Source organism: Lissotriton vulgaris, chromosome 9, assembly GCF_964263255.1.
Source record: "Lissotriton vulgaris chromosome 9, aLisVul1.2, whole genome shotgun sequence".
Classification (NCBI taxonomy): Eukaryota; Metazoa; Chordata; class Amphibia; order Caudata; family Salamandridae; genus Lissotriton; species Lissotriton vulgaris.
This window is the reverse complement of record NC_141697.1, coordinates 105,470,773-105,485,259: the sequence shown is the minus strand read 5'-3', so window position 1 is coordinate 105,485,259 and position 14,487 is coordinate 105,470,773.

The window sequence follows — 14,487 nt, the reverse complement described above, 5'->3', positions numbered from 1 at the left end:
GGCGGGCGCAGCTCCTCTTGCTCGATCTCCGGGCCAGCGGCGGTGAAATCAACACGGAGCAATGCCGGGTGGGCACCGGCCTCCAATAATTAAATAAAAACGGGGTGGCACCCGTAAATAAAAATATAACAAGCGGGAGGGGGCGGGAAAGGGGGAGGAGAGACGGCTTCCTGCGCTGAGGGCCGCCAATGGCAGCGCGGCCCTTGGCAGGGAGGCGGGCGCAGCTCCTCTTGCTCGATCTCCGGGCCAGCGGCGGTGAAATCAACACGGAGCAATGCCGGGTGGGCACCGGCCTCCAATAATTAAATAAAAACGGGGTGGCACCCGTAAATAAAAATATAACAAGCGGGAGGGGGCGGGAAATGGGGAGGAGAGACGCTGACGACGGAAGGCGGGTGCCGGCAATGCCGGACCAGACACGGGGGCGTTCCCGGCGTCGCGTGACGTCGGCAAAAGCCAAAGAATCTCGGGAACGCCCCCGTGTCTGGTCCGGCATTGATGGACAGGCCCCTCGTCCAATGGCTAGGCTCCATTTATGGAGCTAGCCAATGGGACGGGGGGCGTGTTCCATAGTGCCTTACTGTACTCATTAGATTTCTCTGGAGGAGGAGCCTAACGGCTCCGCCCCCCAGCGAAACCTAATAAAGAGCAGGCTGCACCTCGCACTTCCTAGAACACAACCCGAGCTACGCTTCACTGCCAATTCATGCCCTACAATCAGCACAATGGGCAGGAGTGCCTGCACTGGCCGTCTTTATTCAGGAAGGGAGGAACTCACATGGTCTACTGGGTTTATGGTGACATAAACCAAGCTCTGCAGCGCATCACACTGACGGCTGAACCACAGGCGGAGCAAAGGGTCAACACGAGATGTTTTATCATCCCGACACCAAGCCATGCACGTGCCAAACAAGTGTTCATGAGAGTCCACATCCATAATACAATGGATGCACATAGCGGCCATTCCACGCACACGGCGCACTTACAACTGTATGCAGACTAGCACGAAGAACCAGCAGCGATGGAATGGAATGCTGCTTCACGGACGGCAGCGCCATCAGATTCCTTCACACAGAACAGGCAGGTGCATACAGCGTCAGTGCAAGCATCAGCAGTGGAGCATTCTTCTTGACTCAAGACAACTACAACTTGGCGAGCAGGGTTAAATGAAGCTGTGGCATAACGGCCAGAGCTGCCGATTTTGGCACTATAACTAAAGCTTGTAGAATCATGAGGACCAAGCTGTGCCCCCAGGCCTTACAAACCGAGGCTGATAAGAGGGAACTCGGGGCTGGGGAGAGAAATCTCTTGAGCTCACGATCTGTACGTTTTATGGCCAACTCGTGGCAAAATAAGCAGCATTTCTGTTATATTCGTAGACTACCATGTCAGCAGATAAGAAGAGAATTGATAAGATTAAGAATTGGTGTTAACCCTTTATGCAAACAACGGGTAAAGTTCATCTAAATAAATAACACCAGCGAATCTGCCTCTTCTTGTCCCATTTCTAGACCTCATGTTAATGTTCCCTCGAGGTGCAGGTCAAACGTGAAGTGAGGGGGCGGGAGAGTAGGCAAGGCAGGCGGCTGGGGGCAGGGGGGAGGAGAAATGCAACGCGACATGGCAGGCAGGGGAGGGGGCGGAGCGGGGGTGTGGGAGGAGTGGGTGAACAGACGGCGAGGGGAGGAGAGTAGGAGGAGGAGAGTAGGGGAGGCACGGCCTAGCGGCCGTGCAATCAAGAAGTGAGGGGGCGGGAGAGTAGGCAAGGCAGGCGGCTGGGGGCATGTGCACGCGCTTTTAAGCTCAATGCGCATGCGCATTGAGCTTAAAAGTCACGGGCACTGCAAGGAATCGCCACGATTCCTTGCAAGTTGGATAAAGAGTGGATAAGCCCCCATAGTCTCGCTTGCTCGATGCGCATGCGCATCGACAGGCGAGACCTAAAAAGTGCCATATTCCAACACATAATTTGCCATTTTTAGACACATGACTTAGTTAACTCTGCCACACTCTTGCCACATAATGGCGACCACTTTTCAGAGTATTAGTTGTTATCTCTTTCAACAAGAACAACTATTTTCCGAGTGGCTCCTGGGAAGAGTCCAGTTAATATTGCAGGCCTTTAGTCCTGAGGGGTCCATATTTCCCGGGACAGTCTTCTATCACAGCTTGGCCTCACTACGCCGGCTGATGTGCTTGGAACGTTGACATCGCATTTGCGAGAGATTAAGCTATTGCCATTGTAAATGACAATGCCATTTATTTATCTGTTTTCAAAACCAACACATAAATAAAAAGTTTGTCATTCACAATGCCAATAGCTCAAACTTTTCCAAGGGCGAAACCGTTGCATTGTAAATGCTTGTTTCATTGTGTCTTTCGAGGTGGTATAGTCCACACTCATGATGTCCATGTGAATGAGTCTTACGCTGCTCTTGTGGCTAAGGGGCAAAGTTGAAGAGGTCCAAGGAAGTCATTTTATCTTCGCTGGTACTAATAAGGCCTCCCACAGAGTCTAAGGGTTTGTGGACATAACTTGCACTGCGGGGCATGCTCTGGGATGCCATGCAGAGCAGACCTCCCAGAAAAGTTGTGCAGTGCGCGATTGGTAGACAACTGGAGGAGACCTTGCTACTACTAACCATACAGCCTTACCCACGTTCTTCTGATTGGTTTTACCTATTTTAAACCTTAAATCCACCTATATTAGACCCATTGCTACATGTAATATAAGGGGCCTCTGCTCTCTTTAGCAACTCATAGCTCTTAAAACCTCAATCTCTGCTGGTTTCTTACTCTTTCCTGGTTTCCCTTTTCCATGGTGAAAAACCTCTGTCGCTTGACCACACAATTCCCTAACTAAAGAAGGGCTGTCCTAAAAATATTCCCCATAAAAGTTGCAACATAACATTGGTCATAAATTGTAACTTGTGAAACCGCCTCATTCCTTATATCTTTGCCATCCTGCTCACATTACCACTAAGCAAACATTCTAACCACAGCTACGTACACGCGTGTTTGCTAGATGCCACCAAAGGAACTTTAATCCCCCGTGTATTATTTTTCAAAACATGTCTGCTTTGAGGACCAGCCCACAGAATGAGAGTTCAACAGGACAAAGAACCGCCAAACCACCCATGGGATATGCTTGTCTCTGACTATGAAATACTGCTTCATGCAGCGCAACATGGAATACTCAGGAGCCATGCCGGCTACTCGTCTTGTGCACTCTGTACTTTCAGTACTGCTACCACTGTCTTGTTATCAACTTAAACCTTATCTAGCTGCAACCAATCCCTTAATTCACAGTGTTAGGGCTACATGTAGTTGAAAAAGGTCCATGGATGCAATGGTGCAACACTTCTTCTAGCAGGCTGGTTATTCATCAGCAATTCTGTTGCTACTTTACATCAATATCAGAATAACTACTGCCCATTTTCTTCTGGTCACAGATAAACTACATTCTTGATGTAAGAAATATATGCCAGATCCCTATATAGGTTTTCAGTGATCCTTTTCATCTTACCTAGTAGTGTAGCTCAAATGATCATAACAGCACATCCTCTTTATCTGCAAATGGCCGTAGCTTCTCTTATAATTTCAAAGGAAAGGTTCACGTATTAGCCGATTCTGTATCTTCCACAATGCTGGTTTCGAGCCATCAAGGGTGTCCTCTATCCCCATTGCTTAGACCTAGCCATGAAATTAAGACCCAATACTGACATCAAAGGGACTATAATTGAAGAGATAGAACACAACTCTATTCGCTAAGAAATCATTTTGCTCTGTCTCTGAGAGACTCCACAACATCATTACACCATTGATAAATGTGCTAGAGGAGTACAGAAGGGCCTCTGCATATAAACTCAACAAACATAAGTGGGAGCTCTGACAGCTTGGCCTGTCAGGAACAGACATCCAGGAACTAGGAAACAGGGTATCAACAAACATAAGTGGGAGCTCTGCAGCTTGGCCTGTCAGAAACAGACATCCAGGAACTAGGAAACAGGGTATCATTTAGGACCACTTGAGGGGCGAGTTGATATATCTGAGTAACCCTGACGGCCTTGATCACTGGATGGTACTTGGCGAACATACCAACCCAATTCCTATAAATCTGATTTAAAGAGGGGGAGTGAACTGCTCATGTCATGGCTGGACCACTTAGCAGCAATCAAGATGAATATAATCCCAAGGTTGATATATGTGTTTCGAGACTTATTGTTCAGAATAGAGTCAATGCTAGAAGACCTTCAATGGGCCTTGGTGGGTTTTGTACTGCAAGGAAAGTCTCACAGAGTCATCGAAAGTCTTGAGCACTCCAACAGATGAAGGAGGCCTTCGATACCTTATTGCTATTAATGATTGATAAGCAGCCTGAATCCACAAAGCGGGAGAGTGGTTTGAGAAGAGAATCAGATAAACATTAGGACATATGAACCAGGCTCTTCTTCTAAGATCCTTGAATGACTTCACATAGTTACTAAGACGACGCACACCCCAAAATATATATTGCAGTCAGATAAATTATTTGAGTGTTGGACAACATTGTGCAGGTCAGACAGATCATGTCCTTTCCATCACCATTGATACCTGGCAATCCCTATACTTGACAATCCAGAATCTACATTTGCTAAAGTGGGCACGTCCTTCTGGCGCTGGAAGCAGGGAAATTGTCAGATGATATTAGACATATTTGTGAATGGTCAAATTAGGTACCACAACAAGGGGTTAGGCAGGCAGCCGTAAGACCATTGACCCAGGAGAGAAAACTTCTGAATTCATACCAGGGTACTAAGGGATGGACCTCAAACCTATACAAACTTCTGACCTGCCCTTGAGATGATGAACTTTGGAAATATATGAGCAGATGGGAGAAGGACATAGGTAGGAATTAGATAGGAGAAATGGGATGTTTTGTAGAAGTCTATGTATACGCACTGTTTGCCTGTACAGTATCGTGAGAGAGCCGTAAAGGCTATCATGCAGTGGTATTTTACACCAGATATACTCTACAATATGTTTCCTTAGTCATGGACAAATGCTGTAGGGGTTACGGGACGAAGAACACAATTCTTCACACATGATGGTCGTGCACGCATGCCTTGCAAACTGGGAGGAGATCACTCTTGGGGTATCTAGAGTGATATACCAGTCACTGCTCGTAAACATAACTAGACAGTGGAAACAAGCATCGGGTCCAACTTGGCACTCATGGTGTTGGAGAATATGGGAAACAGTGGTGGTTGAGAGGAAACTGGCTGGTTTTTTAGAAAAGATCTGATTCTTTTTTGACCATTTGAATGCTGTTATTAAGATATGCGGATATAAAGGTATGCAACGATCCGGAGATTCACTCTCTCTGCTTATAAGCACTCCGCTCGAAGGAGGGAAAGAGGCAGCCATCAGAATGTGGTGCACTGGGCACAGTCACTCTGTTACGCGGTAGCATTGAGGGTGCTACTGTATCTCTGGTCTCCTGAATGTCAAAACCTGTAACATCCATAAACCACACTCATCCAGAGACCCACGTTATCCTCAGAGATTGGGATAAACGATCTGTGTATGGAAGAGCTTTACAGTGAGGAACTCAAAACTCACTATTTGAAATCAACCAATGGCAGGTGCTAGCTCAAGGGCGCAAAGAGATGACGACGTCTGGGCTCTGACAAAAGCCTTTGATGTGGTCCAACAGGCAGTTCTACCATCGTTATCTAGTCATGGGTGCAGAGGAATGAGTTCATAAATGTGCACAATGCATTGCAAGAAATCAGCCATGGCTCCTCCATTAGGCGGAGAAACGTTGCCCCACTGCTAAAAAACACAGCAAAGTTGAAAAATAAAATGGCAAGAAAATGTATTTGCCATTTTATATTTCACTGCTCCTGAGCCGAGCATCGGGGTGGGATGGAGCCATTGCTGCTGATTAGCAGCAGAGGAGGAGTGGTGCAAACTCCAGTTTAAAGTGCGCATGTCACTTTGCCCGGCCGTCTTGCAATGGCCAGTCTGGCATGCGCACTTTAAATCTCTGCAACCCCACGCATCCACAGAGCCAGAAAATGAGGAAGAGCTTTCTCCTACATCGCGACCAAGACCTGGAACAAGCTCCCGATCGACATCAGACGCGCCGCTTGCCTGAGCACCTTCAGAAAGACACTCAAAACCTGGCTTTTTGGCTGAACAGAGCTGCTCAAACCCCCCTCCTGCGCCTCGCGGGTGATTAGTGGGCTAACAATTTCCTGATTGATTGATTGATGCTGTCTTAGACAGCTGGTTGGAGAGCAGGCACATGCCCCAAGTGCCTGAGGGAGCATCCAGACAGTCTGCTCCATCCAATCCTGGTGCTTCTCTTATGCTGCTTAACGTTATCATCAGCATGGGGAAGCGTCTGGAGTAGCTAAGGGTGTTGGCTTTGAAACCACGTGCTCCCCGACTGAAGAAAGCCAAGGAGGGCCAGAGGAGGTAAGCCAGTGGGTAAGCATATATTTTACTTTTAATGTTATGACCCACTGGCAGGCACTGTGAGAAACTCTCACTGCCTTCAACCTCAACCCCAGAGCTCTCAATCATGGAATTTATAAACACTGTTTGTAACGAGCCATGATTGAGAGCTTTGGCATTGACCCTAAAGGCATTCTCACTGTTTCACAGTGTCTGACAGTGGGCCAAAATGATTTATTGTTTGCCTCACCACTTATGCATGTCACTAGCCGCCACTGAGAGAAAGACCTAGCCAGAGATTCAGAGTAAATACAATTTCTTAAGAATGCTGGGCAAAGGATATCTTCAATATGGGCTTAATGTTAGAGAGCGTGGGCATAGAAAATATCCTCATTATTACAGCCCATTTCATAAAGCACTCACAAGCCTACTCCTAAAGCAATAAAAAAGTTAGAACAATATGATTTAATTTTGACCAAGGCAAAGAGTTTGAAAGCAAAATGAGCCAAAGTGCCGCAGCATTTAGCCACCTGGTGAGGGCTTTTACATGGTGGCTGAATTGGCTCCACTGAATTTTCTCCATACTATTTGATGTGTGATAGAGATTCGAGGTAACTTTTGGGCACTTGCTTTGGGTTACCTGTGAAGGAAGTTATCCTGAGACAATCCTGTGCTATGTTAAGGACATACAGCAACAAACAGAGGCAATTACAAACTTACTTCTCAATTACCAGGCAAGAACCCAGAAGGGAGCAACACTCTCTCTGATTAGAGAATGAGGTATCAAGAAATCCTGTTTGACTCCTGGCAGCCATCATTGTGACTCTGACCATGACATCATTGTCAGCCTACATGAATCCAAGTACATGGTCCACAGAGAAAGTGAATCTTTGTGTGTCAGGGTATTGCACCAGAACCAACTTCTGTTTATTGGTCAAATAATCAATGTTCCCAACCCGCCCCTGACAGTGCGATCCCGCCACGGCTACTTGTAGCATAACTATTCTTCTTCAGGAGAAACCAGAATCTGCTCCTTCTTTTCACTCGAGAGCCACTGAGCCCGGTCTGCAGCTGTGATTCATCCCAACTAAAGATTCCTAAAATGAAGGTAATTCCTGAGAAGTTGTCTTAAACTGGGATCGCTGACGGAACTAGGGTCCAGGCCCAGGCACACTTTTGTTTGTCTTCAATATGCAGGCATGACCCTCTGCAAGATTACACAAAATCCTTGGGATATGCATCTACTTAAAGGACAAAAAAAGGGAGCATACTGATTAGGATAATTTTGGGGAGCTCCACGGACTGGTACAGTATGACCAGTGCACATGATTGGCAGGCAGTTCACAGACCTTTAAACAGGCTCCCAGCTGCTTGTCACAAGTGCCCTAACAATGGTCCTAAACTGATTTGTTGAACTGACCTATGTGTTAGGACAATTCTGATTGATTTCTTTCTGGTAACTAATCTGAATCCCTCTAGGTAGCCCTCTCCTCCTTAGACTGTGTTTTGTGGTCCAGGGAGGCGGGCAGCTAAAATCTTCCTGCTTCTTGTAGTTCGCCCAAGGAGCAGATATATGTGGATTCTTCTCCGAGTTTCCCTCTTTGGTGGGAGATGAGATTGAGGCTTCCCCTGATGGATGCTTCAGCTGGGTCCCTCGAGGGACAAGTAGGGCAGGGATAGGATTTTTTCTTTTAGGGGGGATATAGGGACACTTACAGGGAACAGGAGGTCATGGTAACATTTTCCATCAGATGCTGTGGTTATGATGGTGGTGTCACTCTTATGCTGGCAATCAATGGAGAGTTTTAGTTTTAAATTGATTTACTTCAGATGACATATTAATTCAGGATGCTGCCAGGGAGGCCTTGAAGGACTCTTTGTAAGGCTGGGGGGCAAGATTTGATCAAGTCAAGAGTCGTGACCCGGTCTTGCTTTGGCCTAGCCCGACCTCAGAGACAGGCGGCTGGACAGGTAGCAGCTGCTGGACTGGAGCCCTCCTTGCAACAGATTGAGGTGAAGGTGTGTGGTCGGTGAGGCAGGTCAAGGTGTAAGTGGACAACCGCAAACAGGTGCACAGCCCAGGGCTCACCTGTTGAAGAAATGAGGCCTCCTTCAGTCTTGAGAGGGGGCAGTCGCGGGAAGAGAAATCAAGCACCAGACTGTTGTGAGCTCTCGAGGGCTCTGCAGTATCATTGCATTAATAGTTCGAGGCAGGCCCTGGGCTGGGAGCAGGTGGGCTGTGGCAACGCCGGCCAGTGCAGGTGCAACGTTATCCGATGACCAGCAGGTGGCAGGAAAGAGCACGCTGCCAAGACTACAACACCTAAAGCCCAACAAGAACTGGGCAGTAAACAGGGCAGTAAGGTGATGCTCCCTGTTTAAAGGAGGCGCACTAATAAACTGACAAAGGGTGTACTTCATTCAAAAGGACAGAAACAAGTCATTTGAGGCCCAACATGTCTTGGCTTAGGAGAGAGAGGATTGAGTAATAATGAGGAACTTACTTTATTGGAAGCCTAGTAAGCTGTGATGCAAGCTGATGTTGCTTTAGCAAAAGAAAAAGTTGGAGTAATGGGGTGTATACTCTGTGTTGAGGGCAGTGCTAGTCAGGTGAAAATGGTGCATCTCACGTGGCTACCATTCATCGGGATGTGCAGGGTGAAGGGCTGACAGGAAAGGGGGCATAGGTGTAGATTTCAGCAGAAGACACCCTATTAAGTGATGAAAGACAAGACCAAAGCCTCCCAAAGTTGGAGTGACTTGGGCAACAATTTTGGGACAAGCCTGGTACACGAGGCCAGGAAGCAGCCCCTGGTCCAGCCTCAGATGACCTATCCTAGAGCAGTACTGTCGACAATGAGGAAGCAACGGTCATCACAGAACAGGTCAGACACTGCGGAGTGGGATTTGGATATGTAGGATAGTGGGGTTGGAGAAGGGGAGCGTCCGGGAGTGAGTGGTTATAGTGCGGATCATGAATAGCAAGGGGAAGAGGTTCTTGATTATGAAATAGAGGAGGAGTTGAAAGAAGGGGAGATACCGAGATGTGTTAAAATAGCACCATTACTGGGCAAATGGCAAGCAAGTGGAGGGCTGTCTACTTTTCACTATTTTAACAGAAGGTTTTTCAGATACAATTACTTAATGAAAAGGCATTATAGTTCCATAAACAAGCTCACACTGAGGGTAAATTGAAGGACCCCAGACAAGAAGTGAGATAGCAACCAAATAGGCGTAAATGCTGGTGCTCTTAGGGTGAGCCTAGAGGGAAAGCAACACAAAGGGGTACAAAAGTGCTTGATTGCAATGCGGTGTGATGGGGATGGTGAAGGGAGCACATTTTTTAAAAGTTGCACAAGGCTGTGGGTATGGATGATGATGAACTGAAAGTGTTATGTGAGGTATCAATAAAGAAACAACAAATCAGCCAGAGAGGGATCTCTGGGGGAGAAGAATAGTGTCGGTGATATAGAGAATGTAGACAATGGAGTGGGAAAGGTAGAATGTAATACAAAAGGCTGATTAGGCAAGCACGGAAGATAAGGCGCGTGGAACTGTTGGGAAGAAGTTGTTCTCATACATGGGCATTACCATGCCTTTAGGGGCCAATTTGTCAAAAACAATCAGAAAAGAATTGACCAAGATTTATTGATGTGTAAAAAGTATTTCACATGGAGGTTTAGTGACAACAGGGATCAAAGGAAGCGACGTGGGAGTTAGCAAGGAGGCCACAAGAGGCAATAAATGTGGTCACCTGGACTTCAGCCTTTTTAATATAAGTTAGTATATACTGTGAGAAGTTTTCAGAAAAAGCGGTAGTCATTTTTAAGGACATTGGCATAATTAGAAAGGCATAGATGAATTTCAGTGGTTTTGCTTGGCTTCAGTATAACAAAGAATTTCAGGCTAGGTTGAACTCTACCCAAGAAAAACTAAGGGGGATGTGGATAATGAGCTATAGCTTCAGATAATGGTGCCCACAAGGCAGGTACCGTTTTTACATACAGTCAGTGTCTTGCCTCACAGGCCTTTTCTTGGGGGTCCCTCCTTAGAAGACGAAGGGGGATTTTGCAGTAGAGGTCAGGTATTCAATATGCAGTAGGGGTTTCTGTAACAAGCAAGAAGCCCTGCAGGCACAAGCATGAATGCTCTAAATGTGGTGTGAAACACTCTATGGCGTATTGTTTGAGGGAATCAGCCATATTAAACCAATTTCCACAAGGAGGAGGAAGAGGGCTGCAACCTCAATTTGGAAAGTAGGGCTTTTACTGCAGTTAATGTTCAGAGGTTGAAATGATGGCTGGCTTTCTATCACGACAGGGAGGCATCAGTGTTATCGGAATGTGTCTTAAGAGAAGGTTATCAAGTACCAAAAGTAAGTCGATTCGCTGACAGTCCGAAATCTGCAAGAGAGATGCCACCTATTTAGGCTATCCTAATTTAGGTTGAAACCCAGAATAATTGATAAAACCCTACTGAAAGGGAAAACAGCCCGCATCAGTATAAACATATGAACACTGAAAAACACATGAACAACCACAAACAAAAATGCCACTCAAAGAAAGGAAAGTCAGAGGGAATGAGACAAATATATTTCTTTCTGTAGGGGCCAACACAATGTAACTTTGTTATACAAGGTAGCAGTAAAAATGACTGGTCTAAGATTATTCTGCTTGAGTTTTGTAGTATAGGGATGGCACACAAATATTGTTTCTTCTTCCTTTTGTTACCCACGGTTTTGTGAGCTTGGATTAAAGGTGCAGGGTTTAGAAACTTTTTTTAGGTCTGATCCAACCAGTATATGCATCGTAGAGAATCTGGGAACTGATTGGTGAAACGGCTAGCTCATAAAATGTTTATTACATTTACCCACAGCCATCAGATGGGTAGAAAAACAATGTTTTGTAAACACTGGAAAAACATCTTTTATATCTATTTTTGAGGTTAAGCAGCTGAATAAATACTGATGAACACCGATTTCAAAAGGGTTCTAAAAGACTGAGAAAACACAAGTCAAATCTACAAAAAAATAAAAATTACAGTCTAAACATATTGAATGACAAAAATATTGAAAGAATTGGAAAAGGGGAGAATGGCTGGCCCATTTTCGATTTGGCCAAATAAAGATTTATTGCTTTACCCTTTAGTGAGGTCCTGAAAAAGGCAATAGGAGAAATTTGGATGACTCACCATTTATCATTGCCAGAGGGGAAATCAGATAATAATTTCTTTGTAAAAGACTATCCCCTAGATTCATCAAAGTCCCGTTTTGCGAGTCAGTCAGTCAAATTAACTTTATTCGATTCAGTTAAAATCATACAAAGGACATAAAAACAAGATTATTTACAATTAAAAAACTATTAAACAATTTCTTTGCAATCAAATTAATTTGACATGATAGTTAAAAAAGAATTAAAAAAGTTATGCATACTGGTTTGACTAGTTCATACATTTTCTTGTTCTGGACGCTGCCACTAGGAAATTTGCCATGGCAAATGTAATGCGTATGTTTCCCAGGGATTTTAAATAAAGCATGGCTGGTCTCACCTGTAGGAAACCAGCTTCCCTTAAGACAGGTAACAAGTGTTTTTTTCTTACTACAGAGAAGAAATCACAAAACATAACAAAGTGCATCGTGTCCTGGACTGAAAAATTGTCACATGTGCAGGGAGGTGCTAACTATAAATACTGATGAACACCGATTTCAAAAGGGTTCTAAAAGACTGAGAAAACACAAGTCAAATCTACAAAAAAATAAAAATTACAGTCTAAACATATTGAATGACAAAAATATTGAAAGAATTGGAAAAGGGGAGAATGGCTGGCCCATTTTCGATTTGGCCAAATAAAGATTTATTGCTTTACCCTTTAGTGAGGTCCTGAAAAAGGCAATAGGAGAAATTTGGATGACTCACCATTTATCATTGCCAGAGGGGAAATCAGTTAATAATTTCTTTGCAAAAGACTATCCCCTAGATTCATCAAAGTCCCGTTTTGCGAGTCCCTAATAGCGATTATTAAGGAATCGCTATTAAGGACTTGCAAAACGGGATTCATGTAGGAATCGCTAAATAAATTGTGATTCCTACACATTCCTTATTTGCGATTAGCAAATTGCTAATGGCAAATAAGGAATAACTCCCCATTCATTCCTATGGGCCTAAAGGCCCATAGGAATGAATGGGGAGTTATTCCTTATTTGCCATTAGCAATTTGCTATTCTCAAATAAGGATGCGATTTCAAGGGTGCTAGGGGTGTCCAAGGGTCACCCTGTAGCACCCCTGAAATGTAAATTTAGACTTATGTTGCGCACACACATGTCCAAAGGACATGTGTGTGTGTGTAACATACAACTGAGAAAAATGCACATAAGTGCATTTTTCTCAGTTTTTGCTATTTACCACGAAGTCAGACTTCGCTGTAAATAGCGGCAAAAACAGCGAAATCGCAATGTATTAATGGTTCATGAATAGCATTTAAGGAATCTCAAATTGAGATTCCCTAAATGCGATCGCAATTTGAAAAATCGCAATTTTTTGCGATTTTTCAAATTGCGAGTTCATGACCCATTGATGAATTCCAAATGTCATTTTTGTGGGGCGCAAATGGCCGAATTCTGCGATTCGCACCGTTGGCGCCCGCAAAAATGCTTCATGAATCTAGCTGTATGTAATGGTGCAATTTGCTTCAGTGAATGTGGCTTTTGGCTTAATCAGGGCTTGTGGACAATGCATGGAATTGGCAAAGCGTGACCTCAAGTCAGCGTTCAGGTTGTTACCAGTTCATACTTTGGACTTTGAGTTGAGTTGACGGTATTGATTTTGAAGGTGAGTTTTAAATGGACAATGTGTTATCAATGGGATGTGAGATATCCTGCAAACATTTCTAAACTTTTAGCTATTTTTTATAATGTTTTTTTTGGTATCAAGGCATGAGTGGGTAACATATTACCTAGATGATGTTCTTTTCTTTTACCCGGAAACAACAGACAGAGTCATGTGGTAGTGTGTTTTGGTCTTTTGAGGCCATGTCAGATTACGTGGGAGTGCCTTTAGCACTGCATAAAACTGATGGTTATTTCTGGGCATTAAATTAGATACAGTGTCAATGGAAACAAGGTTACCAGATGCCAAAGTTGAGGAGTGGATTGTTTTGTTGAAAGAAGCAGTAGTGTTAAAGAAGATGGAATTGAGAACGGTGTAGCAATTACTTAGCCATCTAAATGTTGCATGCAGAGGGGTCAGGGCTGGAAGAACTTTTTGCAGGCGTCTCGGCTTTGCAATCTCATGTACAACACTTCCCCATCACAGAGTGAGGATTTCAGTACATACCAGAACTGACTTGGAAATATTGTTGATTTTCTTACGTGATTTTAAACGAGTGAAAATGTGATCGCTAGATGACAAGTTTTTCTGGCAAGTTCAAATTTCTGATACAGCTGGGGCAGATGCTTTTGGCCTGTTTTGGGATGGAAGGTGGAGATCAGAGCATTGGCCGCAGGCGTGGCATCAATAGGGGCTTACTATAGCTTTCTTAAAAACTTGTCCTCCCTTACTCATGGCATTATCAGTATGGGGAAAGGACATGGCCAATAAGATGGTTCTTTTCAATGTGGACAACCAAACAGTAGTTTCAATGGTAAATGGACAGTTAGCAAAGGACATTTGTTTGCTGCATTTGACACAACGGTTTATGATAGGTTGCCTAATGTTTAACATTGTTCTAGGCAAAACCCATGCCAGGTGTGGACATTATCATTTGTGATGTTTTTGTTTCGTTAGCCACATCAATGCTACAGCAATTCCTCCTCTGTGCTGAGGAATCTTAAACACCATGGATGCTCGTCATGAGCACACAAGCAGTGTACTGCATGACGAGCTGAGCTCGTCATGAGCATGGAAGGGGTTAACAGTAGTAGAAATTCCGAGGTTTGGCATCGGGAGTGGAAACTCACAGGGCAGAGTTCCCATTACAGCTCTGAGAGCTAAGAGACAGAGGGTTTTAGAACAGGTTAAAAAGTCTTTAGTACTATCAGTTGTGTTAAA